General features: G+C 38.3%; 1 protein-coding gene and 1 non-coding gene across 2 annotated transcripts in view; one reads left to right on the top strand and one right to left on the bottom strand.

Annotated features, from left to right (window-relative positions):
- MIPEP (mitochondrial intermediate peptidase) overlaps window positions 1-18,232 on the top strand; it is a 208,707-nt gene that overhangs the window by 95,323 nt on the left and 95,152 nt on the right. The window lies entirely within an intron of this gene.
- On the bottom strand, window positions 7,686-7,792 carry LOC143681787 (U6 spliceosomal RNA). Its single transcript, XR_013174846.1, has one exon. It is a non-coding gene; the product is annotated as a U6 spliceosomal RNA (small nuclear RNA).

The raw sequence follows: 18,232 nt of genomic DNA, 5'->3' as shown, positions 1-18,232 counted from the left end.
ATATCATATCTGATTTTCCTTCTTTCTACACTTTTCTCCATACCTCTCTCTTCTGTCTTTTCATATCTGACTCTAGTGCTCCCTTTAGTATTTCTTGCAGAGCTGGTCTCTTGGTCACAAATTCTCTCAGTGACTTTTTGTCTGTAAATGTTTTAATTTCTCCTTCATTTTTGAAGGACAATTTTGCTGGATATAGAAGTCTTGGTTGGCAGTTTTTCTCTTTTAGTAATTTAAATATATCATCCCACTGTCTTCTAGCTTCCATGGTTTCTGCTGAGAAATCTACACATAGTCTTATTGGGTTTCCCTTGTATGTGATGGATTGTTTTTCTCTTGCTGCTTTCAAGATCCTCTCTTTCTCTTTGACCTCTGACATTCTAACTAGCAAGTGTCTTGGAGAACGCCTATTTGGGTCTATTCTCTTTGGGGTGTGCTGCACTTCTTGGATCTGTAATTTTAGGTCTTTCATAAGAGTTGGGAAATTTTCAGTGATAATTTCTTCCATTAGTTTTTCTCCTCCTTTTCCCTTCTCTTCTCCTTCTGGGACACCCACAACACGTATATTTGTGCGGTTCATATTGTCCTTGAGTTCCCTGATCCCCTGCTCAAATTTTTCCATTCTTTTCCCTATAGTTTCTGTTTCTTTTTGGAATTCAGATGTTCCATCCTCCAGTTCACTAATTGTAGCTTTTGTCTCTTTAAATCTACCATTGTAGGTATCCATTGTTTTTTCCATCTTTTCTGCTTTGTCCTTCACTCCCATAAGTTCTGTGAGTTGTTTTTTCAGGTTTTCTATTTCTTCTTTTTGTTCAGCCCATGTCTTCTTCATGTCCTCCCTCAATTTATTGATTTGGTTTTTGAAGAGGTTTTCCATTTCTGTTCGTATATTCAGAATTAGTTGTCTCAGCTCCGTATCTCATTTGAACTATTGGTTTGTTCCTTTGACTGGGCCATATCTTCAATTTTCCGAGCGTGATCCGTTATTTTCTACTGGTGTCTGGGCATTTAATCAGATTTCCCTGGGTGTGGGACCCAGCTGGTTGAAAGATTTTTTTGTGAAATCTCTGGGCTCTGTTTTTCTTATCCTGCCCAGTAGGTGGCGCTCGTGGCGCTCGTCTGTCTGCGGGTCCCACCAGTAAAAGCTGCTGTGGCTCCTTTAACTTTGGAAAACTCTCGCTGTGGGGGCGGGTCGCCAGCCGAAGCGGCTTGGGGAATGCCAATCTGAATCTCGCAGTCGGCCCGGGAAACCGCGCGTGGAGGGGGGGCGCCGGCCACCGCGGCTTGCGGGGGTGCCGGTCCAAATTGCCCAGCCGGCCCGAGACTCCAAGCGTGGCGGGAGGGCCCCGCTATCCAACGTTCCCAGTTGGAGCGGGAAGCAACATGTGTAGAAGGGACCCCGGTCGCCAGCCGCCCCGGCCTGGGGAAGCGCACGCCCCTTGGTGATCTCACCGCAGCGGATCCTCCCTGCCTGTTCAGCTGTTCCAGAATGGGGTACGCTGTCTGTTTGGCCTCTGTCATGGCTCCGGGAGCTGTTTTGTATCGTTTCTGTTTCTTTAGTTGCTGTTCTGGAGGAGGAACTAAGACCCGCGCGTCTTAGTAAGCCGCCATCTTCTCCGGAAGTCCGATGAATTGGCTTTTAATAAGGGGATTTATTTAGTTACAAATTTATAGTTGTTCAGAAGAAAGGTACCTAGCTTTCTTCTGAGTTTCTCTGTCACATGGGAAGGCACGTGGCGATGTCTGCTGGCCTTCCTTCCTGGCTTCTGGGTTCTAATGGCTTTCCCCAGGCTAATTCCTTCCTGCATCTCCAAATGTCTGGGCTGAACTGTGAGTGCTGAGATGAGGTATGCTGTGCTGCTTGGGCTGTGCTGTATTGAGCTCTCTTCTGACTCTCTCTTTTAAGCTAATTAAATTAAACCTCACTCATTGCGTAAGAGCGCTCCCCTTAGCCGACTGCAGCTGTAATCAGCCATAGATAAATTTCAGATGCAGACGATTCGAGTCCACAGCAGCAGAACTAGACACCATCACCTGGTCATGTTGACACCTGAACCAAACTACTGCAGTATTGAAAGCAGCTACTGTTTATTACATACAAAGTAATGTCCCATTTACTCCTCCCAGTCATTTGATGAGGAAAGCACTTTGTCCCCATCTCTCAGATGAGGATATATGCTGTATATTAACCAGCTTCAAGTTCAGGTCTGGCTTCTTTCAAAGCTTTTGTTCTTTCCTTTATGCTTCTGAACATTTGTTTTATGCCTCATTTTGCCAATAAGCTTATTTCTGTGCAATGCACTCTAAATTGAACATTCCTTAATTTTGAAGTTTAGATTTAAATAGTGCATGAAATTATGCACACTTTTTTCTCTTTTTTTGAGCAAACAGAAAATTTATTAGGTACACATGTGAGAGAACATGTGGCCCTCTCACAAAGAGGTGAGAAAGTTGACAGGCTAGGGCCAATGTGGGGCCATTTGCTTTTTTAAAAACATTTTTTATTGTGAAATATGTGCAAAAAGTAATAGATTTTTGTATATATTTCAAATTATGGTATGGGTTATAGTTCCACCATTTCAGGTGTTTCCTTCTAGCTGCTCTAAGACACTGGATACTAAAAAGAAATGAATATAATGATTCAGTAGTCATGCTCATTGTTAAAGCCTATCTTCCCTGATAGAACTGTTCCTTCTTCCACTCTTTTCTTTTTTAAACATTTTTTTATTGTGAAAAATAACATTTATTTTAAAAAAGCAACAAATTTCGAAGCACACCACAATAATTAGTCATAGAATGGATTTCAGAGTTTGGTATGGGTTACAGTTGCACAATTTAAGGTTTTTCCTTCTGTCTGCTCCAAGACACTGGAGACTAAAACAAATATCAATATAATGATTCTGGAGTCATAGTCATTTGTTAAATCCTATATTTTAGAACTCCACCTTTTCCTCAGTTCTTTTTTTTAAGTATTTGTTTTTTATTGTTATTTATATTCACTTACCATGTAATCATCCAAAGTGTACAATCAGTGGTTCACAATATCATCATATAGCTGTGCATTTATAATCACAGTTGACTTTTTTCCTTTTTTTGTGAAAAATAACATATATATACAAAAGAGCAATAATTTTCAAAGCACATCACCACAATTAGGTTGTAGAATAAAATTCAGAGTTCGGTATGGGTTACAGTTCCACAATTTTGGGTTTTTACTTCTAGCTGATCTAAGGTATTGGAGACTAAAATAAATATCAGTATAATGATTTAGCAGTCGTACTCACTTGTTTCCATCTTTTGGCAGTTATGGATAATGCTGCTATGAATACCAGTGTGCAGATGTCTGTATCTCTGCTATTAGCCCTTCTGGGTAAATACCAAGTAATGCTATTTCTGGGTCATAGAACAATTTGATATTTAGTTTCCGAAGGAATGGCCAAACTGTTCCATAGTGGCTGTACCATTATATATTCCCACCAGCAGTGCGTACATGTCCCAATTTCTCCACATCCTCTCCAACATTTTTAGTTTCCTGTTTGCTTAATAGCAGCCATTCTGATAGGTGTGAAGTAGTATCTCACTGTAGTCTTGATCTGCATTTCCCTTATAGCTTATGAAGATGAGCATCTCTTCATGTATTTTTTTTTTCTTTTTCATTTTTTGCATGGGCAGGCACTGGAAATCAAACCCAGATCTCTGGCATGGCAGGCAAGAACTCTGCCACTGAGCTCCCATGGCCCACCCTCTTCATTTGCTTTTGAGCCATCTGTCTTTGCTTTTCAGAAAAATGCCTGCTCCTATCTTTAGCTCATTTTATAATTGGATTGTTTGTTCTTTTGTTGTTAAGTTGTATGATTTCTTTATGTACACAGAATATCAAACCTTTGTCTGATGTATGATTCCCAAATATTTTCCCAATTGAGTTGACTCAATTGGGAAATGTATAACTCTTGACAAAGTCTTTTTGAGGTGCCCAAGCATTTGATTTTGAGGAGTTCCCATTTATGTAATTTTTCTTTTGTTGCTTGTGCTTTGGGTGTAAATTTAGGAAACTACCTCCTATTACGAGGTCTTGAAGATGTTTCCCTACATTTTCTTCTCAGAAGCTTTATGGTGCTAGTTATATTTAAGTATTTAATCCACTTTGAGTTAATTTTTGTATAGGGTGTGAAGTACAGTCCACTTTCTTTCTTTTGGCTATTGATATCCAATTCTCCCATGCCCATTTATTGAAAAGACTATTTTGTCCCAGTTCGGCAGATTTGGGGGCCTTGTCAAAAATCAGCTGACCAGGGCGATGCAATGGTAGCTCAGTTATTTGTTGTTATTTATAGTCACATGCCATGTAATCATCCACATTACATCCAGAATTCTTGCCTGCCATTCCGGAGACCCAGGTTCAACTCCTGGTGTCTGCACATGCCAAAAAAAAAAAAAAGAAATCAGTTGACCGTAAATGTGGTGGTCTATTTCTGCATTCTCGATTTGATTCCATTGGTCAGTGCTTCTGTCTTTGTGCCAGTACCATACTGTTTTGACCACTGTGGCTTTATAATAAGTTTTAAAATCAGGAAGTATTAATCCTTCCACTTTGTTCTTCTTTTTTAGGATGCTTTTAGCTATTCAGGGTCTCTTTCCCTTCTAGGTGTATTTGCAAACTAGTTTTTCCAAGTCTTCAATGTAGATTGTTGGAATTTTGATTGGTACTGCGTTGAATCTGTATTGGATAGAATTCACACCTTAACTGTATTTAATTTTCCTATCCATGAACAGGGAGTATCTTTCCACCTATTTAAATCTCCATTGATTTCTTTTAGCAATGTTATGTAGTTTTCTGGGTACAAGTCCTTTTTGTCCTGAGTTAAGTTCATTCCTAAGTACATGATTCTTTTAGTTGCTATTTTGAATGGAATTTTTTCCTTAACTGGTTCCTCAGGTCATTGCTTGTATATAGAAATGTTATAGATTTTCACACATTAATTTATATCCTGCCACATTGCTGAATTTTTTATTAGCTCAAGTAATTTTGTTGTAGATTTTGCAAGTATAGTATCATGTCATGTGCAAATAGTGTAAGTTTTCTTTCTTCCTTTCCAATTTGGATGCCTTTTATTTCTTTGTCCTGCCTGATTGCTCTAGCTAGAACTTCTAGTACAGTGTTAAACAATAGTGGTGACAGAGAGCATCCTTGTCTTGTTCCTGATCTTTTTCCCCTGAAAGGGGGAAAGCTTTCACTCTCTTACCATTGAGTACAATGTTGGCTATTGTTTTTTCATAGATTCCCTTTATCTTATTGAGGAAATTACCTTTGAGTCTTATCTTTTGAAGTGTTTTTATCACAAAAGGATGTTGAATTTTGTTGAGTGCTTTTTCAGTATCAATTAAGATGAGCATTTGATTTTTCCCTTTCAATTTGTTAATATGCTGTATTACATTAATTGATTTTCTTGTGTTGAACCATCCTTACATTACTGGTATAAACCACACTTGGTCATGGTGTATAATTCTTTTAATATGTTATTGGATTCGATATGCTAGTATTTTGTTGAGAATTTTTGCATCTGTGTTCATTAGGGCGACTGGCCTTTGGTTTTCCTTTCTTATGGCTCTTTACCCGGTTTTGGTATTAACATGATATTAGCTTCATAAAATTAATTAGGTAGTGTTCTTTTTTCCTCAACTTTTTGGGAAAGTTTGAGCAGGATTGATGTTAGTTTGTTTTTGAAATGTTTGATAATGTTCCCCTATGAAGCCCTCTGGCCCTGGGCTTTTCTTAGTAGGAAGATTTTTGATGACTGATTGAATCTGTTTACTTGTTCTTGGTTTGTGAGGTCTTCTAATTCTTCTAGAGTCATTGTAGCTTGTTGGTGTATTTCCAGGAATTTGTCCATTTCATCTAAATTTTCTAGTTTGTTGGCATACAGTTGTTCATAATATCCTCTTATGATTTTTTATTTCTTTAAGGTCTGTGGTAACGCACCCCTTCTCGTATCTGATTTTGTTTATTTGCATCCTTTCTCTTTTTTTCTTTGTCAATCTTGCTAGTGGCCCATCAATTTTATTGATTTTTCTCAAAGAACCAACTTTTGGTTTTGTTGATTCTTTCTATTTTTTTTTTGTTCTCCCATTCATTTATCTCTGCATTAACCTTTGTTATTTCTCTTCTCTTATTTGCTTTGGGTTTAGTTTGCTGTTCTTTCTCAGGTTCCTCCAGGTGGGCAGGTAAGTCCTCGATTGTTGTTCTTTCTTGTTTTTTAATATAGGCATTTAGGCAATAAATTTCCTTCTCAGCACAGACTTTGCCACATCCCATAAGTTCTGATGCATTGTATTCTCATTTTCATTCATCTCCAGGTAGCTACTGATTTCTCTAGTAATTTCTTCTTTGACGCACTGGTTGTTATTTAATCTCCATATATTTGTGAAAGTTCTCATTCTTTGGTGGTTATTGATATCCGTTATCAATATGGATATCATATCTTGATACATTCATTCCATTGTGATCAGAGAAAGTGCTTTGAGTAATTTCAGTGTTTTTAAATTTATAAAGACCTGTTTTGTACCCCCGCATATGATCTATCCTGGAGAATGTTCCATGAGCATTAGAGAAGAATGTATATCCTGGTGTTTTGGGGTGTAATGAACTATATATGTCTGTTAGGTCTAATTCATTTATCAACTTGTTTAGCTTCTCTGTTTCCTTCTGATCTTCTGTCTGGTTGTTTTATCTATAGAGGAGGATGGTGTATTGAAGTCTCCTACTATTATTGTTGAAACAATCTGTCGTTCCCTTCAGTTTTGCCAACTTCTGTTTTATGTACTTAGGAGCTCCTTGATTGGGAGTATAAACATTTATGAATGTTATTTCTTCTTGGTGAATTGTCCCTTTTTCTAATATGTAGTGTACTTCTTTGTCTCTTATGTCTTTACGTTTAAAGTCTGTTTTGTCCGATATTTGTATAGTTACTCCTGCCTTCGGTTACAACTTGCGTGGAACATCTTTTTTCCATCCTTTTACTTTCAATCTATTTGTATCCTTGTGTCTAAGATGAGTCTCTTGTAAGCAGCATATATCTGGATTATATTTCTTAATCTATTTTGCCAATCTGTATCTTACCTTTAGTCCATTAATATTCAAAGTTATTACTGAAAAGGTGTTTTTTTAATTCACCATCTTATTTTTTGAGTTTCATTTGTTAGATCTATTTATTCCTTCCCTTGTTCTCTTTTTATCCTTTAAATTACCCTTAGGTACTCTTCAATTCTGTTCCCTCCTCCAGACCTCCCTCTACTCTCTTTTTTTTTTTCAACTGGCAGTACTCTCTTTAGTGTTTCTTGTAGGCCAGTCTCTTGTTAACATATTCTTTCAGGATTTGTTTGTGAAAATTTTAATCTCTTCCTCAGTTTTTTTAAAAAAATTTTTAATAAAAAAAATGTAACATATAAACATGAACATTCTTACCATATGAACATTCCATTCTTGGTATATAAACAATAACTCACATTATCATCACATCACCACGATCACCTCTCAGAACATTTGCATCAATCCAGAAAAAGAAATATAAAGAAAAAAAGAAAAAAATCGTACATACCATACCCCTTCCCTCTCCCCCTCACTGATCACCGCATTTCAATCTACAAAATTTATTTTAACACTTTTTTTAATTTAAAAAAAGTTTTTTTTTTAAAATATGGAACGCTTCATGAATTTGCATGTCATCCTTGCGCAGGGGCCATGCTAATCTTCTCTGTATCGCTCCAATTTTAGTATATGTTCTGCCAAAACAAGCACTATTTTAACATTTGTTCCCCCTATTATTTATTTATTTTTAATCCATATGTTTTACTTATCTGTCAATAAGGTAAATAAAAGAAGCATCAGACATGCGGTTTTCACAATCACACAGTCACATTGCGAAAGCTATATCATTATACAATCATCTTCAAGAAACATGGCTACTGGAACACAGTTCTGCATTTTCAGGCAGTTCCCTCCAACCTCTCCATTACACCTTAACTAAAAGATTATATCCATATAATACATAAGAATAACCTCCAGGAAAACCTCTCGACTCTGTTTGGAATCTCTCAGCCATTGACACTTTATTTTGCTTCAATTCTCTCTTCCCCTTTTAGGTAGAGAAGGTTTCTCAATCCCTTGATGCTGAGTCCTAGCTCATTCTAGGATTTCTGTCCCATGTCGCCAGGAAATTCCACACCCCTGGGAGTCATTTCCCATGTAGAGAGTGGAGGGTGGAGGGGTAGTGAGTTTGCTTGTCGTGTTGTCTGAGAGACAGAGGCCACATCTGGGGTGACTCTTAGGCCTACTTTTAAGTAGGCTTAGCCTATCCTTTGTGGGGTTAAGTTTCATACGAACAAACCCCAAGATTGAGGGTTCAGCCTATTTTAGTTGTCCCCACTGCTTGGGAGAATATCAGGAATTCTCCACTTGGGGAAGTTGAATTTTCCCCCCTTACTTGTCATTCCCCCAAGGGGACTTTGCAAATACTTTTCTTTTTTGTACCAATAAACGTTTTTTGCTTTAGTCTCACAGATAAGTTAAAGTTTTAAAATATGAACTACCATCTGTTTTCAGCACCCTGCAGTATTAACATTCCTTTGTTCTTCCTCATGTAAAAACATTTTTAAATTTGTACATTTAGTCACTATCATTATACACTCTAGGCATTCCTAGATTATACCATCTCAGTCTTTATCATCTATCTTTCCTTCTGATTTCATTTGTGCACCCAGGCCTCCTCCCTCTATCATTCTTACATTCAGCTTCATTCAGTGTTCTAACATTATTTTATTACAATTAAGTAGTATTGTGCTATCCATTTCTGAATATTTACACTCAGTCCTGTTGCACAATCTGTATCCCTTCAGCTCCAATTACCCAATATCTATCCTGTTTCTATCTCCTGATGTTCTCTGTTAGCAGCTGAAATTCTCGAAGTTCATTCACTAATGTCAGTTCCTATCAGTGAGAGCATATGGTATTTGTCCTTTTATTTCTGGCTAATCTCACTCAGCATAATGCCCTTAAAGCCCATCCATGCTGTTATATACTTCATAACTTTATTCTGTCTTAAAGCTGCATAATATTCTATCATATGTATATACCACAGTTTGTTTAGCCACTCATCTGTTGATGGACATTAGGGCTGTTTCCATCTCTTGGCAATTGTAAATAATGCTGCTATAAACATTGGTGTGCAAATGTCCGTTTGTGTCCTTGCCCTCATGTCCTCTGAGTAGATACGTAGCAATGGTATTGCTGGGTCATATGGCAATTCTACGTTTAGCTTTTTGAGGAACCGCCAAACTGCCTTCCACAGAGATTGTACCATTTGACATTCCCACCAACAGTGGATAAGTGTGCCTCTTTCTGCTTATCGTCTCCAGCACTTGTCGTTTTCTGTTTTATTGATAATGGCCATTCTGGTGGGTATGAGATGATATCTAATTGTGGTTTTGATTTGTATTTCCCTAATAGCCAGGGAAGTTGAGCATCTTTTCATGTGCCTTTTGGCCATTTATATTTCCTCTTCTGAGAAACATCTGTTCATGTCTTTGGCCCATTTTGTAATTGGACAGTCTGTCTTTTTGTTGTTGAATTGAACAAACTCTTTATATATTTTGGATACTAGAACTTTATCTGATATAACATTTCCAAATACTGTCTCCCATTGGGTAGGCTGTCTTTTTACTTTCTTGACACAGTTCTTTTATGCACAAATGTTTAATTTTGAGGAGCTCCCTTTTATTTCTTTCTTTCTTCATTATTCATGCTTTGGGTGTAAGGTCTAGGAAACTGCCTCCTATTATAAGATTTATAAGAAAGTTCTCTGCATTTTCTTCTAAAAGATTTATGGTCTTAGATCTAATGTTTAGGTCTTTGATCCATTTTGAGTTAATTTTGAGTTACAGGGCATGAACTATGGATCCTGTTTCATTCTTTTGCATGTGGATATCCAGTTCTTAGGCACCATTTATTGAAGAGACTGTTCTGTCCCAGGTGAGTTGGCTTGACTGCCTTATCAAAGATCAGTTGTCCATAGATGAGAGGCTCTATATCTGAACACTGTTTGATTCCATTGGTCAGGTTATCTATCTTTATGCCAGTACCATGCTATTTTGACCATTGTAGCTTTATAATATGCCTTAAAGTCAGGTAACAACAGACCTCTGACTTCATTTTTCTTTCTCAGGATATTTTTAGCTATTTGAGGCAGCCTGCCTTTCCAGATAAATTTGGTTATTGGTTTTTCTATTACTGAAAAGTAAATTTTTGGGCTTTTAATTGGTATTACATTGAATTTGTAAATCAATTTAGGTAGAATTGACATCTTAACTCTATTTAGTCTTCCAGTCCATGAACATAGTATGCCTTTCCATTTATTTAGGTCTTTTGTGGTTTCTTTTAGCAATTTCTTGTAGTTTTCTTAGTATAGGTCTTTTGTATCTTTGGTTAAATTTATTCCTAAATATTTTATACTTTTGGTTGCAATTATAAATGGATTTTTTTTTCTTGATTTCCCCCTCAGAATGTTCATTACTAGTGTATAGAAACACTACAGATTTTTGAGTGTTGATCTTGTAACCTGCCACTTTGCTGTACTCATTTATTAGCTCTAGTAGTTTTGCTGTGGATTTTTCGGGATTTTTGACATGATAGTATCATATCATGTGCAAACAGAGTTTTACTTCTTCCTTTCTAATTTTGATACCTTGTATTTCTTTTTCTTGTCTGATTGCTCTGGCTAGAACTTCCGACACAGTTTTGAATAACAGTGGTGATAGTGGACATCCTTGTCTTGTTCCTGACTTAGAGGGAAAGTTTTCAGTTTTTCCTCATTGAGGATGATGTTAACTGTGGGTTTTTCATATATTCCCTTTATCATGTTGAGGCAGTTCCCTTCTATTCCTATCCTTTAAGTATTTTCAACAAGAAAGGATGTTGACTTCTGTCAGATTCCTTTTCTGCATCAATCAAGCTGGTCAAGTGGTTTTTCTGCTTTGATTTGTTGATATGGTATATTACATTAATTGATTTTCTTATGTTGAACCATTTTTGCATGCCTTGGATGAATCCTACTTGGTCATGGTGTATAATTCTTTTAATGTGCTGCTGAATTAGATTTGCAAGAATTTTGTTCAGGATTTTTGCATCTGTATTCATTAGAGAGAGTGGTCTATAATTTTCTTTTCTTGTAATATCTTTGTCTGACTTTGGTATGAGGGTGATTTTGGCTTCATAGAATGAGTTAGGTAGCCTTTCCTTCCCTTCAATTTTTTGGAAGAGTTTGAGCAGGATTGGTACTAATTATTTCTTGAATGTTTGGTAGAAATCACTTGTGAAGCCATCTGGTCCTGCACTTTTCTTTTTGGGGAGCTTCTTATGACTGATTCAATTACTTCACTTGTGATTGGTTTGTTGAGGTTATCTTTTTCTTCATTGTTCATGCCTTTATAGGAAGTCGTCGATTTCATCTATATTGTCGAGTTTATTAGCATAAAGTTGCCCATAGTATCCTCTCATTCATTGCCTCCTTTATTTCTGTGGGGTCAGTGGTTATGTCTCCTCTTCCATTTCTGATTTTATTTATTTGCATCCTCTCTCTTCTTCTTTATGTCAATCTTGCTAAGTGTCCATCAATCTTATTGATTTTCTCATAGGACCAACTTCTGGTTTTATTGATTTTCTTGATTGTTTGTATGTTCTCAATTTCATTTATTTCTGCTCTAATCTTCATTATTTCTTTCCTTTTGCTTGCTTGGGGGAAGTTTGCTGTTCCTTCTCTAGTTCTTCCAAGTGGACAGTTAATTCCTCGATTTTTGCTCTTCTTTTTTGATATAGGCATTTAAGGCAATAAATTTCCCTCAGCACTGCCTTTGCTGCATACCATAAATTTTGATATGTGTGTTTCATTTTCATTTGCCTCGAGATATTTACTGATATTTCTTGTAATTTCTTCCTTGACCCACTGGTTGTTTGAAAGTATATTGTGGAGCCTCCATATATTTGTAAATTTTCTGGCACTCTGCCTATTATTGATTTCCAACTTCATTTCTTTTTGATTGAGGAAGTGTTTTGTATTATTTCAACCTTTTTAAATTTATTAAGACTTGTTTTGTGACCTAGCATATGGGAATGATCCATGAGCACTTGAGAAAAAGATGTATCCTGCTGTTGTGGGGTGTAATGTTCTATAAATGTCTGTTACGTCTAGCTCATTTATTGTGTTATTCACATTCTCTGTTTCTTTGTTGATCCTCTGTCTACATGTTCTGTCCATTGATGAGAGTGGGAAATTGAAATCTCCAACTATTATAGTAGATGTGTCTATTTCTCTTTTCAGTGTTTGCCTCATATATTTGGACCATTCTGGCTCAGTGCATAAATATTCATGATTGGTATGTCTTGTTGAATTGTTTCTTTTATTAATACATAGTGTCCTTCTTGGTCTCTTTTAATGGTTTTACATTTGAAGTCTAATTTGTTGGATATTAGTATAGCTACTTCTGCCCTTTTCTGGTTGTTAATTTGCATGAAATATCTTTCCCCAACCTTTTACTTTCAACCTGTGTTTATCCTGTGGTCTAAAATGCATTTCCTGTAGACAGTGTATCCATTTTGCCAGTCTGTGTCTTTTGATTGGGGAGTTTAATCCATTAATATTTATTCTTATTACTGTACAGGCAGTACTTTCTTCTACCATTTTGCCTTTTGGATTTTATATGTCATATCTAACTTTTCTTCTTTTTACTTTTTCTGATAGTCTTCCTTTCTACACTCTTCTCCACACCTTTCTCTCCTGTGTTTTCTTATCTGCCTCTAGTGCTCCCTTTAGTATTTCTTACAGAGCCGGTCTCTTGGTCACAAATTCTCTCAGTGATTTTTTGCATGAAAGTGTTTTAATTTCCCCCTCATTTTTGAAGGACAATTTTGCTGGATATAGAATTCTTGGTTGACAATTTTTCTCTTTTAGTAATTTAAATATATCATCCCACTGTCTCCTTGCCTCCATGGTTTCTGCTGAGAAGTGTATGCATAGTCTTGTTGGGCTTCTCTTGTATGTGATAGATTGCTTTTCTCATCCTGCTTTCAAGACTCTCTTTTCTTGAAGATGATTGTATAATGATACAGCTTTTGCAGTGTGACTATGTGATTGTGAAAACCTTGTGTCTGATGCTCCTTTTATCTACCTTATTGACAGATGAGTAAAACATATGGATTAAAGATAAACAAATAATAGGGGAACAAATGTTAAAATAAATTTAGTAGATTGAAATGCTAGTGATCAATGAAAGGGAGCAGTAAGGCATATGGTATGTGTGAATTTTTTTCTGTTTTCTTTATCTGAATTGATGCAAATGTTCTAAGAAATGATCATGTGATGAATATACAACTATACAATGATACTGTGAGTTTATGATTATATATGTAGAGTGGAATTTTCATATGGTAAGAATGTTTGTGTTTGTATGTTGGTGTGTTAAATAAATAAAATAAATTTAAAAAAAGACTCTTTCTCTTTGACATCTGGTGTTCTGATTAGTAAGTGTCTTGGAGTACGTCTGTTTGTATCTATTCTGTTTGGGGTACGCTGCGCTTCTTGGTATCTGTAATTTTAAGTCTTTCATAAGAGTTGGGAAATCTTCAGTGATATTTTCCTCCATTAGTTTTTCTCCTCCTTTTCCTTTCTCTTCTCCTTCTGGGATACCCATAACGCATATATTTGTGCGCTTCATGTTGTCATTCAGTTCCCTGAGTCCCTGCTCATATTTTTCTGTTCTTTTCCCTACATTTTCTTTTGCTTGTCAGGTTTCAGATGTCCTATCCTCCAGTTCGCTAATCCTATCTTCTGCCTCTTGAAATCTCAACATTGTAGGTTTCCATTGTTTTTTTAATCTCTTCTACTGTGCCTTTCATTCCCATAAGTTCTTGTTTAATCAAGTGATTTGTTTTTTCAGACTGTTGATTTCTTCTTTTTGTTTATTCCTTGTCTTCTTTATATCCTCCCTCAATTCATTGATTTGAATTTTGATGAGGTTTTCCACTTCTTTTCAAACATTCTGAATTAATTGTTTCAACTCCTGTATTTCATTTGAATTGTGTGTTCCTTTGATTGGGCCATATCTTCAATTTTCCTAGTATGATTCATCATTTTTTGCTGGCATCTATGCATTTAATTACCTTAATTAATTTATTCTGGAGATTTTTTTCCTTTTTTTATCTAGGATTTTCTTGCTGGATGACTTTCGTGTCTGTCTGTCCTCTGACATTCAGTTCAGCTTATTCTGGACCTCTAGCTAAGGTTTTGTTTAACAGATCAGGAATTTTCAGTTCTTGTTCTTATTTCTTGCCCTGTCTGTATGGTGCCTCCCCCCCCCCCCCACCCCTTAGGAGGGTCTACTTAGGTATTACAGACCCCAGCCATATTTTCCCAGACCAAACTGGCATCCTGTCAGGAGGCAAGAGTCACCTGTGTCAGTTTTCCCTGAGGGTGAGACCCAGCAGGTTGAAAGACTTTCCTGTGAATTCTCTCTGGTAGAATTTTTCCTATTCTGCCCAATATGTGATGCTTTTCTGCCTGCACGTCCCACCAACATAAGATGATGTGGTACCTTTAGTGGAGTCTCCCTGCTGGGGGCATGATGGAGACAGAGGAGAGGTTGTGGGTTGGCTTTAATTGCTTCACTTTTCTAGACCCTGGGGTCTGAATTCCTTGAAGGAAGGATTCCAACTGAACTTGGCTCCACCCCTCTCCTGGGGAAACCACATGCTCCAGAGAAATACTCAAACAAGCTTAATTCTGCCTATGCCTGGGGAATTTGAAGCCTGAGAAGCCTTGCAGCGTATCCAAAGAGTAGTCAAGCTGTAGAAACACAGCCATAAAAAAAGAAAAAAAAAAACCCTTTTCAGAGCAGGACCCCTGTTCCTCGGGTTTGCCAATCAAAAGCGTAAGTTGGTATGTTGCTTTATGTATCTCCAGGTCCTATGTGCCCTACTTTTCCTTCAGGACGCAGACCTTTCAAGTAATATGTGCTATCCTATCCAAAAAGCCTCCTTTTGTTTTCCTTCTTCCGTCAGCCCTGCCCCCTCTGTGCCAGGGCAAAAACCAGCAGCCTCAGATTTTGCTCAGGGTTCATCTGAGCTGGGGGCCTCTTTTTAGTCCCCAAATTTGTTAATTAATTCCACAGTTGGAGCTTGGTTGCGCTCAGCCCCTGCTGCTGGAAAAGTCTCTTTCCTTTCCCCTCTGGGAAACAGCCTGTGGGGGAGGGGCCAGCTCCAGGGTTTGGAGAACTCACGGTTCTGGGTGACCTCGCAGCTTGTCCAGCTTGTCCAGTCTGGGGTACACTGTGTGTCCAGTCACTGACATGGCCTCAGCAGTTGTTCTGTATTGTTCCTGACTATTTACTGGCTGCTGTGGAGGACAAAGTAAATCTATACCCCACTGAGCTGACATCTTGGCCACCTCTCCCTCAGTTTTGAAGGACAGTTTGGCTGGATACAAAATTCTTTGCTCGAAGTCTTTCTCTTTCAGGAACTTAAATACATCATATTTCTCGCCTCCGTAGTGCCATTTGAGGAGTCTGAACTCAGTCTTACATGGTTACCCTTGTATGTAGTGGATTGTTTTTCTCTAGCTGCTTTCAGGATTTTCTGCTTGTCTTCAACATTTGATGGACTGATTAGTATGTGTGTTGGGGAAGGCCTATTTGAATTTATTTTATTTGGGGTTTTTGCTGAGCTTCTCTGACCTGCATATTTATGTCCTTTATAAGGGTTGGTAAGTTTTGCCCCATTATATCCTCAACTAATCTTCCTAGCCTTTTACTCTTTTTTTTTTTTTTTCTGCATGGGCAGGCACCAGGAACTGAACCTGGGTCTCTGGCATGGTAGGCAAGAACTCTGCCTGCTGAGCCACCGTGGCCCACCCAGCTGTTTAGTCCTCTCTTCTCCTTCTGGGACACCAGTGATTCTTATATTTGTGCATTTTGTTTTGTCCATCATTTCCCTAATACCTCGTTCAAAGTTTTCCATCTTTTTTGCCGTTTGCTGTTTTGAGTCTTTGAAATCAGTTATCCTCTAGTTTGCTTATTCTTTCTTCTGCCTCTTTAAATATGCTGTTGTGTGTCTCTAGTATGTTTTTTATTTGGTCTGCAGCATCCTTAATCTCTGTGATATCTGCCATTTTTCTATTTATTCTTTCAAATTCCTCTTTATGCTCATCTAGTGTCTTCTTGATCTCCTTTATGTCATTAGCCATCCCATTTATTTTATTTAGTAGAGTTATATGAACATCTTTGATTAGTTGTTCCAATGTCTGTGTCTCCTCTGGTGTTTTAATTTGGTCTTTAGGCTGGGCTGTATCTGTCTGCATCATAATAGGTGTAGTGGTCTTCTGCTGTCTTTGTGGCATGTGAGTATCTTGATTGGTTTACTTTAGAAGTTGATTTCCTTCAGTAGTCTAAAGCCTTGTATTTGCAGGATATAGGGTGCTGGACGGGGCATAACAGCATAGTGATACCCTGCAGCACAGGTGTAGGCACAGGTTAGAGGTGCTAGGCTGGTGCTTGTGAGTGTGGGTTCCCTGTGGCCAGGGAGGATGTGTCTGTGCAGGTGCCTGTGTCTGGGGGGCAGGGCCCTGGTTTGCACTGATTTAGGGTGATCTAGGGTATGCATAGAACTCTGGGTAGTGGGTTGGCATTGCTCCTGTGTGGGCTGGGGACAGATGTGGTCCCGGCTGCACAGGTCAGCCCTTGCCTAGAGCTGGGAGGCATGACTGGGGGCCGTGTGCATGCACAGATCTGGGAGGGCTGTAAACTGATGTACACATCCGTAGAGTTCAGGGGTGGCGGGGTGGGGTTGCATGACTGTATGGGTTGGGGGTGGGTGTAGTCTGGGTATGGAGGTAAGTGCCCACACCTTTATGCCCTGGCGACTGCCTGTAGTGCGCAGGAACTGGGTGGTAGGGCTCAGGAGGGGTGGGAGCAAGACTGCACTTTTTCAGGAGAGGTAGGTTGGGCTGGAGTTGTGGGGTGGGTGTGCATGCAAGGTGTTGGCGAGGCAGTGGCTCTTGGAGCATGGCGAGGGGTGGCAGGTGGCGGGGTTCGGGTGTGTGGGGTGTGAGTCACGGGTTGTGGGGCTGCTCTGGTGAGGGTAGCACATTCACAGAATGTAGCTTGGCTTACTTCGTAGTCCCCTCCTCCCCGTCTATGCACTCCTGAGGGCTCCGGCCTTCTACCTTAGGCTGTTTGCCTCAGCCAGACAGTCTCCAGTTCTCTGCTTCTCAGTTCCTCAGCTTTTGCAATCATGACTACCCTATGTGGTAGAGAAGACTCTCCCAGGTCACTTATGCCCTGAAATCACTGTCTCCTTCACCCTTCCATCCCTTCTCTAGCTATTCCTTGGATCAGGGTTGAACTCAATCTGTCCCGTTCTGCCGTCTTCCCAGAACTCAGTCATGCTCATTTGTTAAGCCCTACCTTCTCTGTATAACTCCACCATCACCTTTGATTTTTCTCCCACTCTTTAGGGATAGTAGAGCAATGGCCATTCAGACTTCTTCATGTTGAATTAAGGATGTTGACATTATGGGGTAGGGGGAAGTAACTGGTTGATGTTTTTGAAGAAATTGGTAACTCTGGGTTTCATTGAAGATTTTTTAACTACATAAAATAGATTGGATTAAAATGAAAAAGCCTTATAAGTTAGCTCTAATTATACATGCTAATAAAGTTGTATAGACTGCTGCCAACATGAACAAAGGAAAATATGTTCTTCCCTTTCTGTGGAAACTTTGTTCATATGATATTACATCAGCTGGTCTTTCTCCCTTTTAGGTTATACATCCCTGAGTATAGGTGTAAAATTATATTCATCTTTTAATCTCCAGCACTTAGCATAGTACCTAGTACATAAAAAGCGTTTTGAAAAACTTAAAATGAATGAGTGATTGGCATCAGAAAAAGAAGGACCAAAGCCACTGTTTGTGACTCTTTTTCTCGTTATGTCTCAAATGCATGATATAATTTGGTCATTCTTTTATTGTCCATGATTATATCTGTTATTGTGAACTATAAAATAATGTGTGAGTTTCTGGATAACTAATCCCGAAGTGAGTCATTATAATCTATTTCAGTTATTAAAATGACAAATTGGACTACTTGTGCATTAAGCTGCAGAGAATTAAGCCCAACCAATATCATAGAAGCACAT

Source organism: Tamandua tetradactyla, chromosome 4 (genome assembly GCF_023851605.1).
Source record: "Tamandua tetradactyla isolate mTamTet1 chromosome 4, mTamTet1.pri, whole genome shotgun sequence".
Taxonomy (NCBI): Eukaryota; Metazoa; Chordata; class Mammalia; order Pilosa; family Myrmecophagidae; genus Tamandua; species Tamandua tetradactyla.
The sequence above is the reverse complement of the archived record's forward strand: the minus strand, read 5'-3'. Positions and strand labels throughout refer to the sequence as shown.